This window comes from Dermochelys coriacea, chromosome 6, assembly GCF_009764565.3.
Source record: "Dermochelys coriacea isolate rDerCor1 chromosome 6, rDerCor1.pri.v4, whole genome shotgun sequence".
Lineage (NCBI taxonomy): Eukaryota > Metazoa > Chordata > Testudines > Dermochelyidae > Dermochelys > Dermochelys coriacea.
In genome coordinates this window covers 103,906,043-103,923,373 of record NC_050073.1, presented here as the reverse complement: position 1 = coordinate 103,923,373, position 17,331 = coordinate 103,906,043, and the positions used below count along the sequence as shown (strand labels likewise).

The following is a 17,331-nucleotide window of genomic DNA, read 5'->3' as shown; positions in this document are numbered from 1 at the left end:
CTAATGTCAAACCTATATCTCCCTTGCTGCAATTTAAGCCCATTGTTTCTTGTCCTATCCTCAGAAGTTACGGAGAACAATTTCTCACCCGCCTCCTTGTAATACTCTTTGAGGTAAACCCTAGGTTTTCATGCTGTATTTACCTGGTCCTCACCTAGCTAACAAGTTACAACTATAGCTGTCTTGTCCCCACTATTATTTTAATGTATAAGATCCTTTTCTCTTAGTGAAGGCACAGCCTATCTAACTCAGTCAAAACAGATCACAACCTACTCTTCCTCCTTTAAGCCCTTATGGGAAAGTGCTACACAACTGATTAGGGACGAAGCTACAGAAATGAGATAGGGGCCTTCAAAAATTACTGAGATACTCTATGGAATGTAATAGAGAATCTTTTCCTTTAGAATTTTGTATGCCATCCCCTAGAATTCTAAAGAAGACACACATAATTCTCTGTGATATAAAATTCCATAGAAAGACGATAATTTCCTATTAAATTCTACAGGATTTTACATGTGCGCTCTCTCTCTCTCCTTAATAACCTGCAGTTTTGTGGCTGGAATTACTAGGGAGTTAGGGTCGAAGGGAAGGAAGGACTTGAAACGTAGCAGGATTTACATATGAATGTTATGTTTTCATTTCATTTTAGACCAAGCTTAAAGGTTAATATTAAAAGCATTAGCACAGTCTCTTACCATTCCTTTTCTGGATGCTTGAACAGATTGCAAATATATGGATAAAAATCAAAAAGTCACAAGTTTTTAACAATATCCATGCCTTTGGGTGCTTGCAAAAACTAGAGATTTTCAGCAAATGAAATATAAAAGTCATTTTATTTTCAAAGAAGTAACTACAAATAAGAACAGTTTTAAGTTGCTTGTAATAGTGCATTATACAACATGAAGATGGAATCCACACCTGATTTTTCTGCTAATGTATGGCTATATCTATAGTCCTGTAGCTCCAATAATATCTCACCTATTAAGGCCCAGGTCCTCTGAGGTGCTGATCATCTCTTGCACAATGCTGAGCATCCTCAGTTCTCTTTGACTTCAGTAAATGGGAGCCTGCAAAGGATAGAAGCAAGTCAATACTTGGGTAGGAGACTGCTAAGGAACACCTAATGTCACACAAAGTGGTGTTGGTGATCCAATAGGCAGCACTCTTTTCCCTGAACCCACACTAAACTTATGTCCCTGCATGTTGTTATGGGACAAATTGGGGCTGACTGTGCTATGCTTTGGGTTAGACATAAAACTGAAGCCGTCACTACCTGAGATTCTTAGAGATCCCGGGCACAGTTTTAAAACAGGACACTTAGTTAGACTGTAAACTGTTTGGGACAGGCGCACGTCTTTTTTGTTCTGTATTTGTACAGCACCTATCACAATGGGGTTCTGGTCCATGACTGGGTTGCTGGGCACTACCACAATAAAAATAATAAAAATTATATTTGCTAAATTTCAATGAAGATAATTGCATTGCCTACATTTCCCAGTAATCAATGGATGCTGAATTCCGCCTTTACTTCTGAAGGAAGAACAATTAAGCTGGCCCTGTCACGATTTTATCTGGTATTCCTGGTTGTATAGATGTGTCCAAAATGAAAGTCTCCATTAAGGCTCCTTTTTGGGTTCCTGTGTGGCAGTGGAGAGGATTACTGGACAACCAGGCCAGTCCAAAATGTAGTTATTTACAAATTATTTTATAATGGTGCTTTAAAATATAAACACATTTAAAAACTGTTCCAGCCATTTCTTTATTTACTGTTCACTATCAATGGCTGAACTAGAATGTTCCTAATTTTCTCTTTATAAATGTGTGATTAGTCTGATTTATTAGGAAGGCACAATAGCTTTATTCTCCCTGTCAACTGTGTGCAGAGAAATCCGGATTAGTAATCTCTAGGGATGAGGAGCAGATTTGGTGCAGGAAGGCAGGAGGACGGCTAACTTTTGAACCTAAGAGGGCTTTGCTGGGCAAGGGTGACAGATGTAGCATCTTTAGTCCGGATTTGAATTTGAATTCTGTCTAAGAGCACAGCAATACTATGATTTGGCAATATGTTCTCATAATCTTTGTGACACAAATGTCGGGGTTTTTTGTTACATGTCCTCAAAGAGATTTAGGTAATTAATGTTAAATTGACAATACGAAACCTCCATTTTATCTTTTTTACTAATTCTGACCTACTGTACATAGGCAGAAATATTCACCTCAATAATTCCCATGCTGCTTGGGGAAGGATGGGGGGGTGGATTGATTTCTATTTTATGAGGACAGTGAGGTCAATAATTGCTGAAAGATATTCAGTTCAGAATTTTAAATAGTTTATACTGAAAATGCATTGAAGAAATGCATACAGACCCTGAATACTGCTGCCAAACAGTCCATCCCAGATATACTACTACTTATTGTAGGTTTATGAGAGAAAATGGGCCAAAGTGTCAGAATTTATCAGCTCTTCAACACAGTCATGGGATATTAAATGTTTATGTAGCAGATGGAAGCAGTGGAGGAATACAGTGCATAGCACACATGTACAGCTAGGCTAGGAGAAAAGGAAGTTTCCTCAGCCTTTTCCTCTTTATTGTAGTATGAACCTATGACCCTATTGCCCAGAGGCAAAAGTGCTACCTGCAGAGATGTCGGCAGTCTGGAAAAAAGGAACTACAGTGAAACACAAACAAATTCTGCTCTGTTGAGATGCTTTTTAAGACCTTTATGCTTATTGTCCATTTGGCTTGGACTTTGCAAGGAGGAAGAGGAATTATTTAAGATAGTACCAGGAGGTAAAAATTGGAGTGAAGGGGATGAAATAAAGAAAGGGAACATTTTAAGCTGAATCTCTGGAACAAACTTGCTGACAGTGAGATGTGTAGGGCTAGGGAACAGATTTGAAAGCCAAGCAATGAAAGCCCAGTTATTTGGGACATTTATGGTGGAGTTGAATGTACAGCAAGGAATGCTTCTGTATTGGCAGGGAGACTGAATGACCCAAAATGCATCTTCTGTCTTTCAGTGGTACTATGATGTGTGCATGAATTTTGTTTGCTGTTTGGATGTGTTTTTTTTTTTAAATCTGGGTATGGCTCTAAAAGGGGACTTTTGTCTGGATTTATCCTTCCAGTTAGCATAAGCTTTAACTAATGAATTAAATTAGGGTATTATAGTTGGGCCATCCGTGATAGGAGTGAGCAGAACTGTCTGTATATCATGCTATAAACTTTGTACTTTTGAGGAACATTTTGTTCTTACTCTTTCCTTTCTAAATAATTGACTAGTAAATTTGAATAGTGTAGTATGAAAATATAGGATAAAATTTTCAAACATCTAATTGACTTAAAATCCTAAATCCCAAAGCCAATTGGTCTTATGCTCCTAAATCACTTAGATCTAGATCATTAAAGCTATTTAGGTGCCCAATAATTGTTAACAGTGACATAATAATAATTCGTTATTTGTACAGCACCAATCACAATGGGGTCCTGATCCATGACTAGGGCCCTTAGGCACTAAAGAAATACTACTGCTAATTAATAATAATAAATAATAACGTGATACTGAACATTTACATCATGCAGAAAAATCCAAATAAAGAGAAAATGTGACAACTTGTACACTCAAGTAACTGAGTTGACCAGAGCAATAGCTCCACAGATGTCATAGCTAAATTGGCCCAAGAGTTTCAGTCAGCCTACTGTAATGCATCAGGCAATAGGATGTCCTTCAAATGACTAGCCTGGTGCTGTATAATGCTGTGTGATGCCTCTTTGTCACAGGATGAAATGGCCTGGATCATTTTCCACAAGCTTTTGTTGTTGGACTGCAACGTAGTTCCCAAATCAGGATCCACTGTAGTGCCTCCCAGTACAATTTAGACATTAATCCTCTGCAAATTTAAGTCTAATTAGAAATGGTCATAAGGCTATTCCTGACATAAGATGCTTTTTGGATGTAAGCTACACTCAATATCTTTGGAGACTTCTTTAGAAATTCCTTGAGAAATAATTTACTATCTGTTTTCCCATAGCAACTGCGGTTTATCACTTTTTAGCTCCAGAAGATGTAAATAAGTGCACTCTTACCTGTAGTGTTTTCTACATTATTTTTTTATTTCAAAGTGTGTGGTATATTGTAGCTATGTCTATATTGCTCAGTATTCTGTCAGGAGACCTGTGTAACAAGGTGAATTCCAGCAGTTGGGCTTGATTGGATTTTATATGCTTGCTCAAATTTCTCCATGACCACCTCCTTTCACCCCCAAGTTAAATAGACCTTACTATTATGCTAGTTCAGCTTAAGGTGGCTTTGGAAGAATTTTTCTAGTCCTAGTTTTGGTCTGGTATTGAGATGGCAAGTATGAGGGAGTGGAATAAATCAGTAAACTATGCACTTGTGTTGGATTTTAAAAAATGAGGTTAAAATATTAATAGCTGTTTTTGTACTTTCATATTCCATATTTCATTTAATCTTAAATGGGGAAAATCTTGAGACCCTTACCCAGTTTTTATTCAATGCTCACTCAAAACTTCTTGGTGACTTCAGTGTGTCTGCTTCCATGAGCAAGGAGTACTTTTGTGAGTATAGGTTGGAGGATAGGGTCTTTAGCATACAAAAGACTGAAGACTTCTATTAAAATGCCTGCACCTTCAGGGTTTAGTGCTCCAGGGAGAAGTTTGTAGTTTACTCCACAATATCATCCTTAGAATATAATGCAATGATCCAGTTTCTAAGAACATTCAACCATGGTTTCACCCTCTTTTTAAAAATGGAAACATTTTAGACATTTTAGAACAATGTGTATGAAAGTTTTCATGTTGTGAACCATTGAGCTAAACAGAGATGTGATCCATGGGAGTTCCTAACATACATCACACTAACAAATAACAGGCTTTATCTAGTGAGTCCCTCTTTTAAATGAGCCTCCTTATGCCCAAGAAAAAGCCAATGTTGGATTCTTATTTTTACATTGTCTTCATTTTAGAATGCTGGTTTACGGACAGAAAAGAAGGTCCTTAATAGTAATAACCACAGTTGGGTGTTGCATTGTTTGTGTATTTCTTTGTTTGTTTGTTTGTTTGTAGGCGAGGAAAAGCTGGGGAAATTCTCTGCTCTCTGTCTCTAAATGTCCAACAACTTCCCAGCCAGAGAAAGTATTCCTCCACCTCTCCTCCTCTATATGTTTTTCTGTGTTTTGCATTTTAGTTTGCTAAACATATTGCAATACACTATTTATCTTGGTCCATTGTGTGGTTCCTAATTAGAGGGCCTTTTTCAAACAGATGCTTGATAATTGCTCTCTGTTAAGAGCCCAGTGAGAAGCCATGTGTTTTTATTTGAAAGTTTGTTACTGGATATGTTCATTTTATGTATATGGTTGGTAAAGACCAGAATACCTCACAGCTTCAAAGAAGTCTGAACCAATTCTCCTTCGACTTGTGCCAAAGAGCAGAACAGCTCTGGTTTACCTGGTCTCCCACGACAACAGACTTGACGGCAGCCAAAGAGATCCAGAGGCATTCAAGTGTGACAGCCGACATCAAAGTGAGAATGCTACACCTTGATTCAGACTTGGCTCTACCTGCCGGGGCAAATTTATTAATGTGACCACCCTGAGAATTCAAAGGAGCAAACACACGCGCGAACACACACAAAACCCAACCACTTGAATTTGAAAATAGAAGTCTAGACAGCCTTTCTTCAGAATTCATTGCAGCTGACCTAATTATTTGGTTCCTGTGCTTTATCTTCCTCTTTTTAAAGAACAAGAAGAATAGTTAATTTCACTTAATAGAATAATTGAATGTTATAATTGTGGGTTGCTTTTTTTATTTCTTCATTTCAACAATAATGTTTTAGTTAAGCTCCCATCTCTGTGTAGAGCTGTTAATGACTAGGCTGCTCGCACAATGCATTTGTTCCTTCTTTTTTGTTCCCTTACTGGACCTTTTGGACTAACTTAGGCTGATAAAGATTTTCTTTGTGTGTGTGTGTGTGTGTGTTCTAATTACTGTTTTTGTTTCAGATGATCTGAACAGTAAAAGAGACTGCCTTTTTATTCACAATATGCCATATTCTAGAGCTACACTAAAGTTGGGATTTGAAGTACAGATGGACAAAACTAAGTTCATTGGTGATTTGGCTGTATTTGAACCCCCACAATTTTGAGGGAAGGCAATGATTCAGTTAAATGGTTCTGGTTTTAACCCATCCTGCATATAGAAATAGGCAAATTTAAGGACATTTTTAGGTTTGCAAAATCAAATCAGTTTTGTTTTACAAATTTAGGGATGAGTAAGATGCAGGTCCCATTCATTAAAATCTCCCAGGGTTGGATAATGATGTTTAAATGAATCTGGTTGGGTCCTATCTCTAATTTGAAAGGACTGATGACATTTTGCTGACTTCAGTAGTAAAGAGATTGTTAAGAGTCATGAAAAGAAGAACTGGCTAATACAAAGAGAAGGTTTAATAATAATCTTAATCAGGGACACAATACAATATCTCACATTTCAATAGTGTCTTCCATCCTGAAAATCCCAAAGCACTTTGCAACATACATCTTCAAAGCACCACTGAAAAGTAGCTGCCTCTAGAGTAGAAAGTGGCAACTAGGTGGCTCCCAGCACAGTGGAAATGAGGAGTACAGAAGTTTCAGCCAAGCAAACTGACTTATACATTAAAAGGAAATATTGCATTGCCTAAAGCAATTGTATTGTCAGTTATCATCATCTCCCTTTAAAGAAAGCTCCTGAGAATGAAGAGCAGGCATCAGTTTTTAAATGAGTGAGTTATCCTATCTCACCCAATGTCAAACTGTGGTCCAAGGCACACTTAGGGTTGGTCAATGGAGGCTTTTCAGTCAGAGGTGGTAGGCAGCCATCAGTCTTCAAACAGTGATGCTTGTGACTACTTGAAGCCCACTCCTATTCTCACTGACTTCAGGATTTGTCCCAGGAAGAGGAAATAAAACAGGGGCAGGTAAAAAATAGGAGGCATAGCCTAGCATCTATACCTTTCACAGTAAAGTAGGTGCATTTTAATCTCCTGTCCCTAATACTGTCCTAATAATACTTCCACTCCCCCCTCCCCCAAGGCAATGATGGAAAGGTATGGGATTGGGATTGGGAGGTTGAGAGTGAAGGTGGTTCATGAAGGACTCCCTGTTTAAACCTGTTCACCAATATAAACATCTTTGAGAACCACTGTCCCATCTAATAAATATCCTCCTGGCCTGAAACGTGGTCAGAACTAACTCTTGGCTGAAAATGAAGACAAAATGGCAGAGCTGTTTTCAAATAAAGGAAGTGGAAAAGAACAACTCTCTGATTAAATTAAGAAAAATAGATTCCTAAGAAGGCTCCAAATATGATCCCAACCTGCACTCACATAGTGAATGGCTATAGTGAAAACAGAAATACTGAAGCACAGGTGAGTACTTTGCTTGTCAGTAGTTACCAGAAATGGATTTTAACTGTTTTTTTTTTAAAAGTGACCTAGCTATGGCCACTGGAAATTGGCCTAGAGCAGAATGTGGAATCTGATTTGTGTGTGTTTGGATCTGAACGTGCACTTACAGCTTTGATTCTGGGACAGATCCAAAACTCCTGTATGTTTGAGCTCATGAACACAGCTGATCTTAAGAGATTTCTGCTAATTTGGGCCAAAAGTCTTGTGAGAACACCTCACAAGTTTTTGGTACCATCAATCCCAAACACCAATCCTAATTTCAAAATTCAACCCCCTCATTCTAGCCTAAACATATCTCACACATGCATATCACCTCCTCAGCTCATCTCTACAGCTTGGATGTGCATGTATTTGAAGGGAATTCTGAGCTCCGGTCTGTGCATTGCAAAAATTACATTTTCAGATCCATGAGACAAAACATGATCAACAAGGAAGCAAAACACCAATCTGGACTATTCTGGCTGAATTTGATGCCTGGATTTATTTGCTTGCTATCTTACATCTTCCTCTGTAGCATGGGACACGGGTCACTTGCTGGAGAATTCTCTGCTCCTTCAAGTCTTTAAACCATGATTTGAGGAGTTCAATAGTTCAGACATAGGTGAGAGGTTTTTCGCAGCAGTGGGTGGGTAAGATTCTGTGGCCTGCATTGTGCGGGGGGTTGGACTAGATGATCATAATGGTCCCTTCTGACCTTAATATCTATGAATCTCTTGCATGTTAATTTTACATTATGATTTTCCAGGATGATTAGCATGACTTTTTAGATTTGCAATCTCTCTGGCTTTCACACATGGATATTATGTAATACTTTTGTCCTATAGTGGTTTGCACTGTGTGCTCACTGGATTTAGTTACTTTATGAGTAGAGCTGGTGAAACTATTCTTAGCAAATAATTCATCTGACAGATTCAATTCTTCTGTAAATGAATTGTCTCTGAACTGATTGTGATTTCTCCAAATTCGTTCATTATTTGTAATTGTTTGAATAATTTTTGTTAACAAATGACACCCTATGAATGATCTGTAATTCACATGCTATGGTTACTTGTTAGAAGTTATTCCTTGTGTGTGACCCATTACCTAGGTCACATGGTTTCATTTTTATTTCCTGACTGGGTGACCTAACTTTTATAAACATGAACTAGTCATCTTTGGGGTGGGAGATAGTGAATCAGGCAGAGGGAGGGAAGGCGCATAAGAGGGGGACAGAAGGCGAGATCAGGCAAAGTGAATATTCAAAATTATTTTGTGTCCTCTTTTGTACAAGAAAGAGCATTGTGCTGAGCTAGGCATTTGGACCCCAGAATTAAAAAGGCTGATTAACAGGCTCTTTATACTCCCTTGTCTGATATTATATTGACACTAGGTTCCAGATCCACATAGGGATTTAGGCCCTTAAATCCCAGATTTAGGTTTCTTAATCCCAGATTTAGGTGCTACTGCAATCCACAAAACCTCTGCTGGGCTGCTGCCTTACTCTGTAGGTGATTAAACTCACTCAACATCTAAACTTTCACAGTAAAGTTCCTTAGGCACCTAATTTTCTGCCTCTGGGCATGCACAAAGGCAGGGCCCCAGATCCCTATTGCACATCTAAACCCCAGTGCAATCTCTAAATCAGGTTGGCAACGCCTGTTTACCCTGCAGGCCCTGATCTGTAGGTGTGCTCTGGGCCTGCCTAACTCCACCCCAAGTAGCCAGCTGCAGGTCTCCCTTGTAACATTTAGCCCAGTGGTTAGGGGACACGTCTGGGATGTGGGGGACCTCTCTACCTGATGAGGAGAAGGGATTTTAACAGGTGTTTCCCATCCTTCAGGTAAGTGTTTAGTCTGGGTTATGTAGGCATTTTCACTCTCTTTCTGAGCCAATGCATATTAATTATTGATACCAAGTGGGGCAGCTTCAACAAAAGAGATTGAGAGAGCCCCACCTCAGAATATCCCAGAGTCCAGTGGTTACTTAGCATGGTAACTCCTAAGTCCCTTTGTGGATCTGAGTCTAAACTACTCCTAATATTATTTCTACTACAGTAATGCCTAGAGGCTCAAGATGAGGTTGCAGCCCCATAGTGTCAGCCTTATACAAACACATATTAAGAGACAGTTTCTGCCCCAAAGAGATTCATAGATTGTAAGGCCGGAATGGCCCATTGTGATCATCTAATCTGACCTCCTGCATAACACAAGCCAAAGAACTTCCGTGAATTAATTTCTGTTTGAACTAGAGCATATCTTTAGGGGAAAAAAATCCAATCTTGATTTAACAATTTCCAGTGATGGAAAGAGCTATACAATCTAAATAGAAAAACAAACAGAGGTGAAGTGACTTGATGAAGGTCATGCATCAGATCAGTACCCATGCAGAGCACAGAACTCGGGTGTCCTGACTCCCGGTCTAATGCCCTACCCACTAGACAACACCACCTTCCATTAGCTAGTGTGTACACATGAACATTTTCAGTTCTGTATGTGAAATTTGTGAGCAGGTCTTTGTCTGGCTCATTTAACTGAGTGCTAAAGATCTGGCCAGGATTTTATTATGTTGTGTTCCCCAATCCAATATATAATGACCACACAGTGTTTCATATGTCTGCCAAGCAGATGGATTCAATCCATTGGGTTTTTTAAAATCCCCTTATCATTCAGCAATCGCTCCTCATAGTCACTAATTGTGCATACATGTGCAGTATTATTTACAAGGGGTGCATCCACAAACAATACTGTAGGAGGAAATTTAGCTCTGAATCTAGGGTTAGTGTGTGGCAGAGCTCAACATGAGCACTGATGGTGCAGGCTGCATTAAGGGTGATTCAGGGATTCTCCTGACTGTCCTGGTCAAACCCTCTTTCTTGTCATTGCTGCCCACCTCTGGGGAAAATGAGTTTTCAGATCTCTTGTGGGGCTGTGAAAGGTCTAGGTCCATGTACCAGTGCAGACCTTGGCTGAGTGAAGAAAAAAAAGTAACAATAATATTCTAATTCCAGACACTCCAAGGCCATACTTGCACAGTGTGGCCACATATTTGCACCAGATTTTAAAACTGAATGCATGTTGAATTCTGTGGGGTCACAGACACATTCATTCCTGGTTTTAACATGCTCATATGGTATGTAAGTTTTGAAAGTTTTAACCCAAAAAGAACCTAGGCCATGTTGTTAGCATCTGTGACGTTTGTAGCTGTTTGCAAAGTGCTGAGATCCTCAGATGAAAGGTGCTATATAAATGCCATGTATTATTATTACTATTAGCATTCAATAACGTATTTATTGCAAGGTACAAGCATGAATGACACAAAATTTATTGTATGATGAAAAGCACCAGCCCTGCTTTCCTTCTGATCTCTCTTTGGGTAATTTCTGCAGGACAAGATCAGTTTTGCATGGACTGGATCTACAATAATGGTCATAAACACAAACTTTGGTTTTTAATGTGTTGCAGATATTTTTCTAATTTTAAATCATATATCCCTGTGTCTTTTTGATGTGGCACTTGAGATTGTTGCTTGAAAGATTTTATGGGTCCAGAAAGCTGAAATATGTAAATTGATATAAATACATGTATATGTGAGAAGGTGTATAGGCCCCACCTAGTCACTGGGAGGGAATGGGTTAACCCTTACTCTCTGACTAGAGGTTTACAGAGCCTGTAGGGATTAGCTGGGCCAGCTGCGGGGAGTTAATTAATTCCTACTCGTACCCCTGCACACAGTATAAAAGGTGTAATTAGGGGAGGCTCAGTCTGGCAGGGAGAGTCAGAGAGGAAGGAAATTGGGTAAAGGGTTAGAGATCAAATGAGAACTAAAGGGATCTCTCAGTGTTTGTTATTTGTGTGACGTAAGCAACAGTTAGCTGTGGTAGAAACAAGCTGTCCCTTTATGAGGGCTGTAGCTGAAGGAGACTTGTTGAATTTGTCCTTAGATCTTAAATTAGGCTATTCTTTACATCTACTTTTCTTTTTAGAATGAAAGTTGTTACAAAAATGTTGAAAGTCCATCTTGTCTGTTACAGAACATTTCTCCCTTTAGAAGGCCATTGTGTGGTCAGGAGAGACTGAAAGGATAGAGGGAAAACTAAAGAGTATAGAGTGTAGGCTTAAACAGAAGGAAAGCTTAGTCCATGAGGGAAGTGCTCAGATAACAGAGAACTGGAGGATGCAGTGTGGTCTAGGGGCTAGAGAAGGTGGGGGAACCTGGTTTCTGTTCTCAACTACCAGAGATTTTCTGGGTAACCTTGGGCAAATTATGGAACCCCTGTTTGTTTTCCTATGCATAAAATGAGGACAATACTTACCTTTTGTAAACCATTCTGCCCTCCCCAAATAAGAGGTATTATGTAAGCACAAAGTATTATTATTACAGTATTTAATTATCAGAACAGAACTGGAAGGGCAACTCAATTGCTAATGTGACTCATGATACCATTTCATCACAACAAAACACAACATTAAAGTTCCTGGAAACCAAATCCATACAAGTCTTTCTAGGTACTATCTGGGTGCTCAGAGTTGCAGTAAAATGTAGGTACTGTGCACTTCTCTGATTTTTATGCTGTTTGTTTTTTAGTGGTATGAAAGGTGTCTGAGTCTAGAAGTGGAAGTTTTTTTGTAGATCTTCAAAATGAATGAATATATGCAGTGCCTATATTCTGCTAATGTGCTTCAACCTTGAATCGAAGGGACCATATCTAGGAGTGAAACAGTAGCTCAATGTCAGTCAGTCCTTGGTGTCCTTGCTGACTATCTGAAATCTGGTGCCAACCACTGCCTGCTAGGGACAGGATTCTGGAATGGATTCTTCCTCCAGTGCTCTCTGTGTGGCCATTGTGCCCTTGCTCCATCCCCTCTGCAGGGCATGGACTGAGCCCACTCTGTGCTGTGATGAGGGATGCGGATGTCTCCTGCTCTGCTACATACCCTCTGAAGGAGCAATCATTCTGCTGCCTCTTGGGCCCTAACATGCCTGTGCAGGGGGAAGGAATTGGCCCTTAATGAGCTGATTGTCCTTCCCCTGGACATAACATAAAGCTCCAGGATTTATGGCAATATAAAAAAGATAATTTGCTTGCTTGTATGGGGAGTATGCAAATCCCCTCTGGAGAAGGGAATAGGTTCCCTTGAGACTACAGCTATAAGAGGCATGCAATATAAAACCTGAACTGAGGTAAAATGGCCTGGTATCTTTATGGACTTAAATCTCATCTTAAATCAGTTGAAAGTTTTGCTGTGGTTTGCAAACATTTCAAAGTGAACTTGGCCCAATTTTGGATGAACCTCTTTCCTCATATATCATGCAAATGGCATAGTATCACACAACCAGAAGAAACAGTGCTTTTGAGTGAGTAGTACATTTAGCGGGAAATTCAGTAACTACAGACCTAGTGAGCGTGCCCTGAAATTGCAGGAAAAGGTCTATATCAGGGGTTGGCAACCTTTCAGAAGTGGTGTGCCGAGTCTTCATTTATTTACTCTAATTTAAGGTTTTGTGTGCCAGTAATACACTTTAACATTTTTTAGAAGGTCTCTTTCTATGTCTATAATATACAACTAAACTATTGTTGTATGTAAAGTAAATAAAGTTTTAAAAATGTTTAAGAAGCTTCATTTAAAAATTAAATTAAAATACAGAGCCCCCCTGACCTGCGGCCAGGACCCGAGCAGTGTGAGTGCCACTGAAAATCAGCTTGTGTGCTGCCTTTGGCACACGTGCCATAGGTTGCCTACCCCTGGTCTATATTAACCACCATGATCCCAAACAGCTAAGTTCTGCACAGCTGCATTGAAGAGTAATGGGCAAAACTTTAACTACTTAGCTTGATGCAGCCACACTCGCTGTCAGAAATCGACTGAAAGAATGCAACTCCTCTGGTTTCCATTTCTGCCTGAAGGGGAGCATAGCTAAGTAAACCCACAATAAGACTGGGAGGAAAAGAAAACTAAATTGCATTTAAAGAAAGAAAAAACAGCCTTCTGCAATTTTTTTATTACCGAGTGATGCTGATCACTACCATTTACTGTAGATAAGGTTTCAACAAGACTTTCATTACAAGCCTGATATTGACTACCTACTCCACCAAACTTTGCCAAGCTAAAAAAAACCCCCCCAGCTCCATCTGAATTTTCAAAGGCATCAGTTTACACGAGGGTAGAAATCTTTCCTTCTAGACTGTTAGCCAAGTTGTTTGAGGGGTTGAGGGTTGCTGCAAAAGGAAATAATCTTATAGGATTGCACATGTATTGTTATGGCAGTTGTCAATTACCACTTGGTACTGTATACGTTATCTTCCAAATTCATATTCTGAACATGCAAGCAAATGCTAAGTCTTGGAAGACATGCTTTGTTATACAAGGTTCTGTGCAGAGGGAGCTGTGTGAGCAGCAGGAAAATTTGCTCTCTGCCTTGGTCTTTGCCTTAAGAATTGAATCAAAGTTGCCACTTGGAAACTGGGCTTTAGTGTTGGACTGAGATTCCTGAGGGAAGAGATTGCCCTGCCTGCTGTTTGACCACCTCTGTTCCAGAGCTGGTGTATATGTTGAAATTCTAAGCTATGCTTACAATATACTCAGGCTCTGCATCAATGATTTCTCCTCTACTGGGAAGCCAACCTGCAAGATCCCAGACATCTGCTACCACTTGGCAGAGCTGATGCTGGTGTCATAATGAGATAGTGGTGTTGGCAGTAGGGGAAATAATGTATATTAAAACAAAGTATTATCACATTTACTCTTACTGGTGAAGGAAGCCTGGGATTGAAAGACAGTGGCTTTAAGTGTGTCCTAAAATGAACAGAAAGCAAAAGTGTAAATGTTGCTATTTGCATTTCTTTGATCATATTGTCAATGGCCCAGTAAATGACCCCTTTGTCTAGGTAAACACAATAGTAGATTGTGAAGTTGCACAAGGAGAGAGAAGTCTTTTCCCAGCCTCCAGGAAAAAGTTCTAGTAGATGACGACTAACCTCAAAAATAGAGGAAAAGTTTAAGACCATGCCAAGACATTTTAAATTGGACTTCACAATAAACTGAGATTTGATATTCCAGGATAATTACTAATGAGAACACTTTCCCTTTAATTATCTTGTGGTCACCATTTCCAAGGTGATTAAAGCTATTCTTCACTAGATGTGGTTATAGATTTAATGCAAACCTGGTCGGTCTTGTGGTTTTATCACAGCAATTAAATCTGGCTTGCTCGCACACTTTGTGTGGCATGAGGGATTTCACCAAGCAAAATGATTTCACCCTTCAGGCAATGTTAAATTTAGGAAAAATATAATTAATTATATCAGACAGGTATCTATTATACATCATGCACACATTCTTTGAGACCAGGGGGCCCATTTCTACTCATAACAGAAACCATCATTCCTTCCAGCTCTTGTCTGAAGTACAGTAGCTGCTATTGCCCGTCCAGACATGTCCTTTTATGAGTATTGTTTTCTGTGAAAAGCATTCTTCTTTCTTTTAAAAAGAAACAACCCAAAGCATTAAGTTGTGAACATATAATCTCCGTTCTTTTCTAATATAATTTTCTTAGCTTTCTGTATGTATCAGCTACATATTAGAAATTAAACCTATGCTAACATACTATAGTCACAGACTTTTCCTATTTCTCTACTCATTGCAACCATACCTGATTGCATTCTAATTTTTTGCATGGCTACTCAATGGGTTTGGTATTTGTGTGCTGTTATGTAATGCTGATAATTGAGTTGTGCTCTGTAGGTTTGGTTGTTTCTGATTCTGAGCCTACTTTCAAAGAGGGGGAACAAAAGCCACATTTTGTGAGCAAAAATGGACATTCTTATTGCCTATTTAGAATACTTCATGCTGCCATAATATTTCATCAATGGACCTCAAAGCACTTTATACACATTGACTTATGAAGCCTCACAGCATACCTGGGAGGAAGGTGATTTTATACCCACTTTACAGATGCATAAACCGATATGCTATGTGACTTGCTGTTACTCCACACTACCCTGAAATTGTTCACATATAAAAATTAGAGGGAGTTGGGGTGAAATAGCTGGTCTCACCTTTTTGGGGGGAGGGTTGGATTCATCCACCTTTGAATATTCAGCTTTAATATAGGTTTCCTTTAGGGAAATGGAGACAGGCTTTAAACATGGCAGTGAAAATTGGATGATACATCAAACCTTTTTTGCTTTTTCCCTCAGTACTTCATACTAGTTTATCCATAAATTTAGTTAATCTTTTATCCCTCAGAAAAACTGGAGGAAGAGAACTGGCTTTGCAGTTGAATTATTGAACTACAGTGCTGTTTAGGAAAATAACCTGTAAAGTCTAACAGGGATGTTGCTATATTTCATCTATATTTTCTTTTATTATTTCTTTTAAATTCAAACCCATCAGTTCTTGAAAGTCTTGGAAGTATTACAACATTCAGAACAGTGACATTGTAAAATATAGGGTACTAATCACAGAGTAGCTGTGCAACATAGAGCTTTTTCTATCTGTCATATTTAATAACTAGACTATCATATCATTTGATTCTCATGTGCCAGATTCAGAGTCCTACCACTCAACAATTTGGAACCATGACAAAAATAATATCACTCAGCCAATCTTATGACTCAAGTGACCTTGGCCTTTGATCCAGTCAGATCCTATCAGATCTTGAAAGGGTCAAGATACACCTGTTTTCAGTATTTTAGCATTTTAGCCTTAAGCATTAAAGGACTGTGGGATACTCAAAAGGAAGTGAAATAACTACTTTGCCTTTCTGGTGTGTTTTAATAATGCAATATGTTTTAAAGTGTTTCATATAAAGCACAATTAAGTTTGCTTTCTTAGGTACCAGAAAACAAAATGGGATGCATTTTAAATTAATTTTATTTATTTTTCTGTATATTAGCTATAAAGAGAAGCAGTTTGGCAAACAGTACAGGTGTTATATACAAGAAGCATGTACATTTAACAACACACACACACTTTATAGAAAACAGCATGACAGGGTGCACGTCTATCATATTTTAGGATTAAGAGAAATGGGAATAAAATTGTTTATAATTCTCAATGTAAAATTCTGGTTTACAAAGAAGCATCTCTTAAAGCAATCATATTATGTGATATCACACTCCAAAATCATCTCAGTTTAGCACTACAGAGACTATTAATGCTTGTGACTGCTTAATTTCTTTTTTTTTTTAGTATACAAGAAGGCCTTATGCTGTAATGTAGGAGGTTTTTACTATGTACTTTTAGCCAGGAATAATATGCAGCCAGAGGCATTGGAAACAATTTTATATTAGTCTGGTGTATACACACAGATTTCCAAATGAAGTCAGCATTGATAATCAAAATTTTATTCCATGTTTTAAAAAACATGGAATAAACTTTTGATTATCAATGCTGACTTCATTTGGAAATCTGTGTGTATACTAGACTAATATGTATGCATTGTAAGCAATAGAGATGATATCATCATACAGACTATTGTTTGCAAATGGGAGGCATAGAAGGATATGAAGATAATTTCTCATGACAATTATTATGTACAATAGGTGTAGGAAATATTTGCCCATGGCCCCCAGTAATTGTTAGTGAGGCATTCTTGCACATCTATCCGGGAAAAAACGAGCACTCTTCATTTACAGAAATAGGTCAGTTTTACTGAAATGGATACACTGAAGTATTTAAAGGTTTCAGAGTAACAGCCATGTTAGTCTGTATCTGCGAAAAGAAAAGGAGGACTTGTGGCACCTTAGAGACTAGAAATTTATTTGAGCATAAGCTTTCGTGAGCTACAGCTCACTTCATCGGATGCATTCAGTAGAAATGCATCCGATGAAGTGAGCTGTAGCTCACGAAAGCTTATGCTCAAATAAATTTGTTAGTC

At 38.7% G+C, this 17,331-nt stretch overlaps 1 long non-coding RNA gene across 1 annotated transcript in view; it reads right to left on the bottom strand.

Moving 5' to 3' along the window:
* Positions 1 to 10,821: 10,821 nt before the first annotated feature.
* Positions 10,822 to 17,331, bottom strand: part of LOC122460711 — a 72,186-nt gene continuing 65,676 nt past the window's right edge. Inside the window, exon 3 of the long non-coding RNA XR_006282167.1 lies at positions 10,822 to 10,865. This is a non-coding gene — a long non-coding RNA (uncharacterized LOC122460711). The remainder of the gene's footprint in view (positions 10,866 to 17,331) is intronic.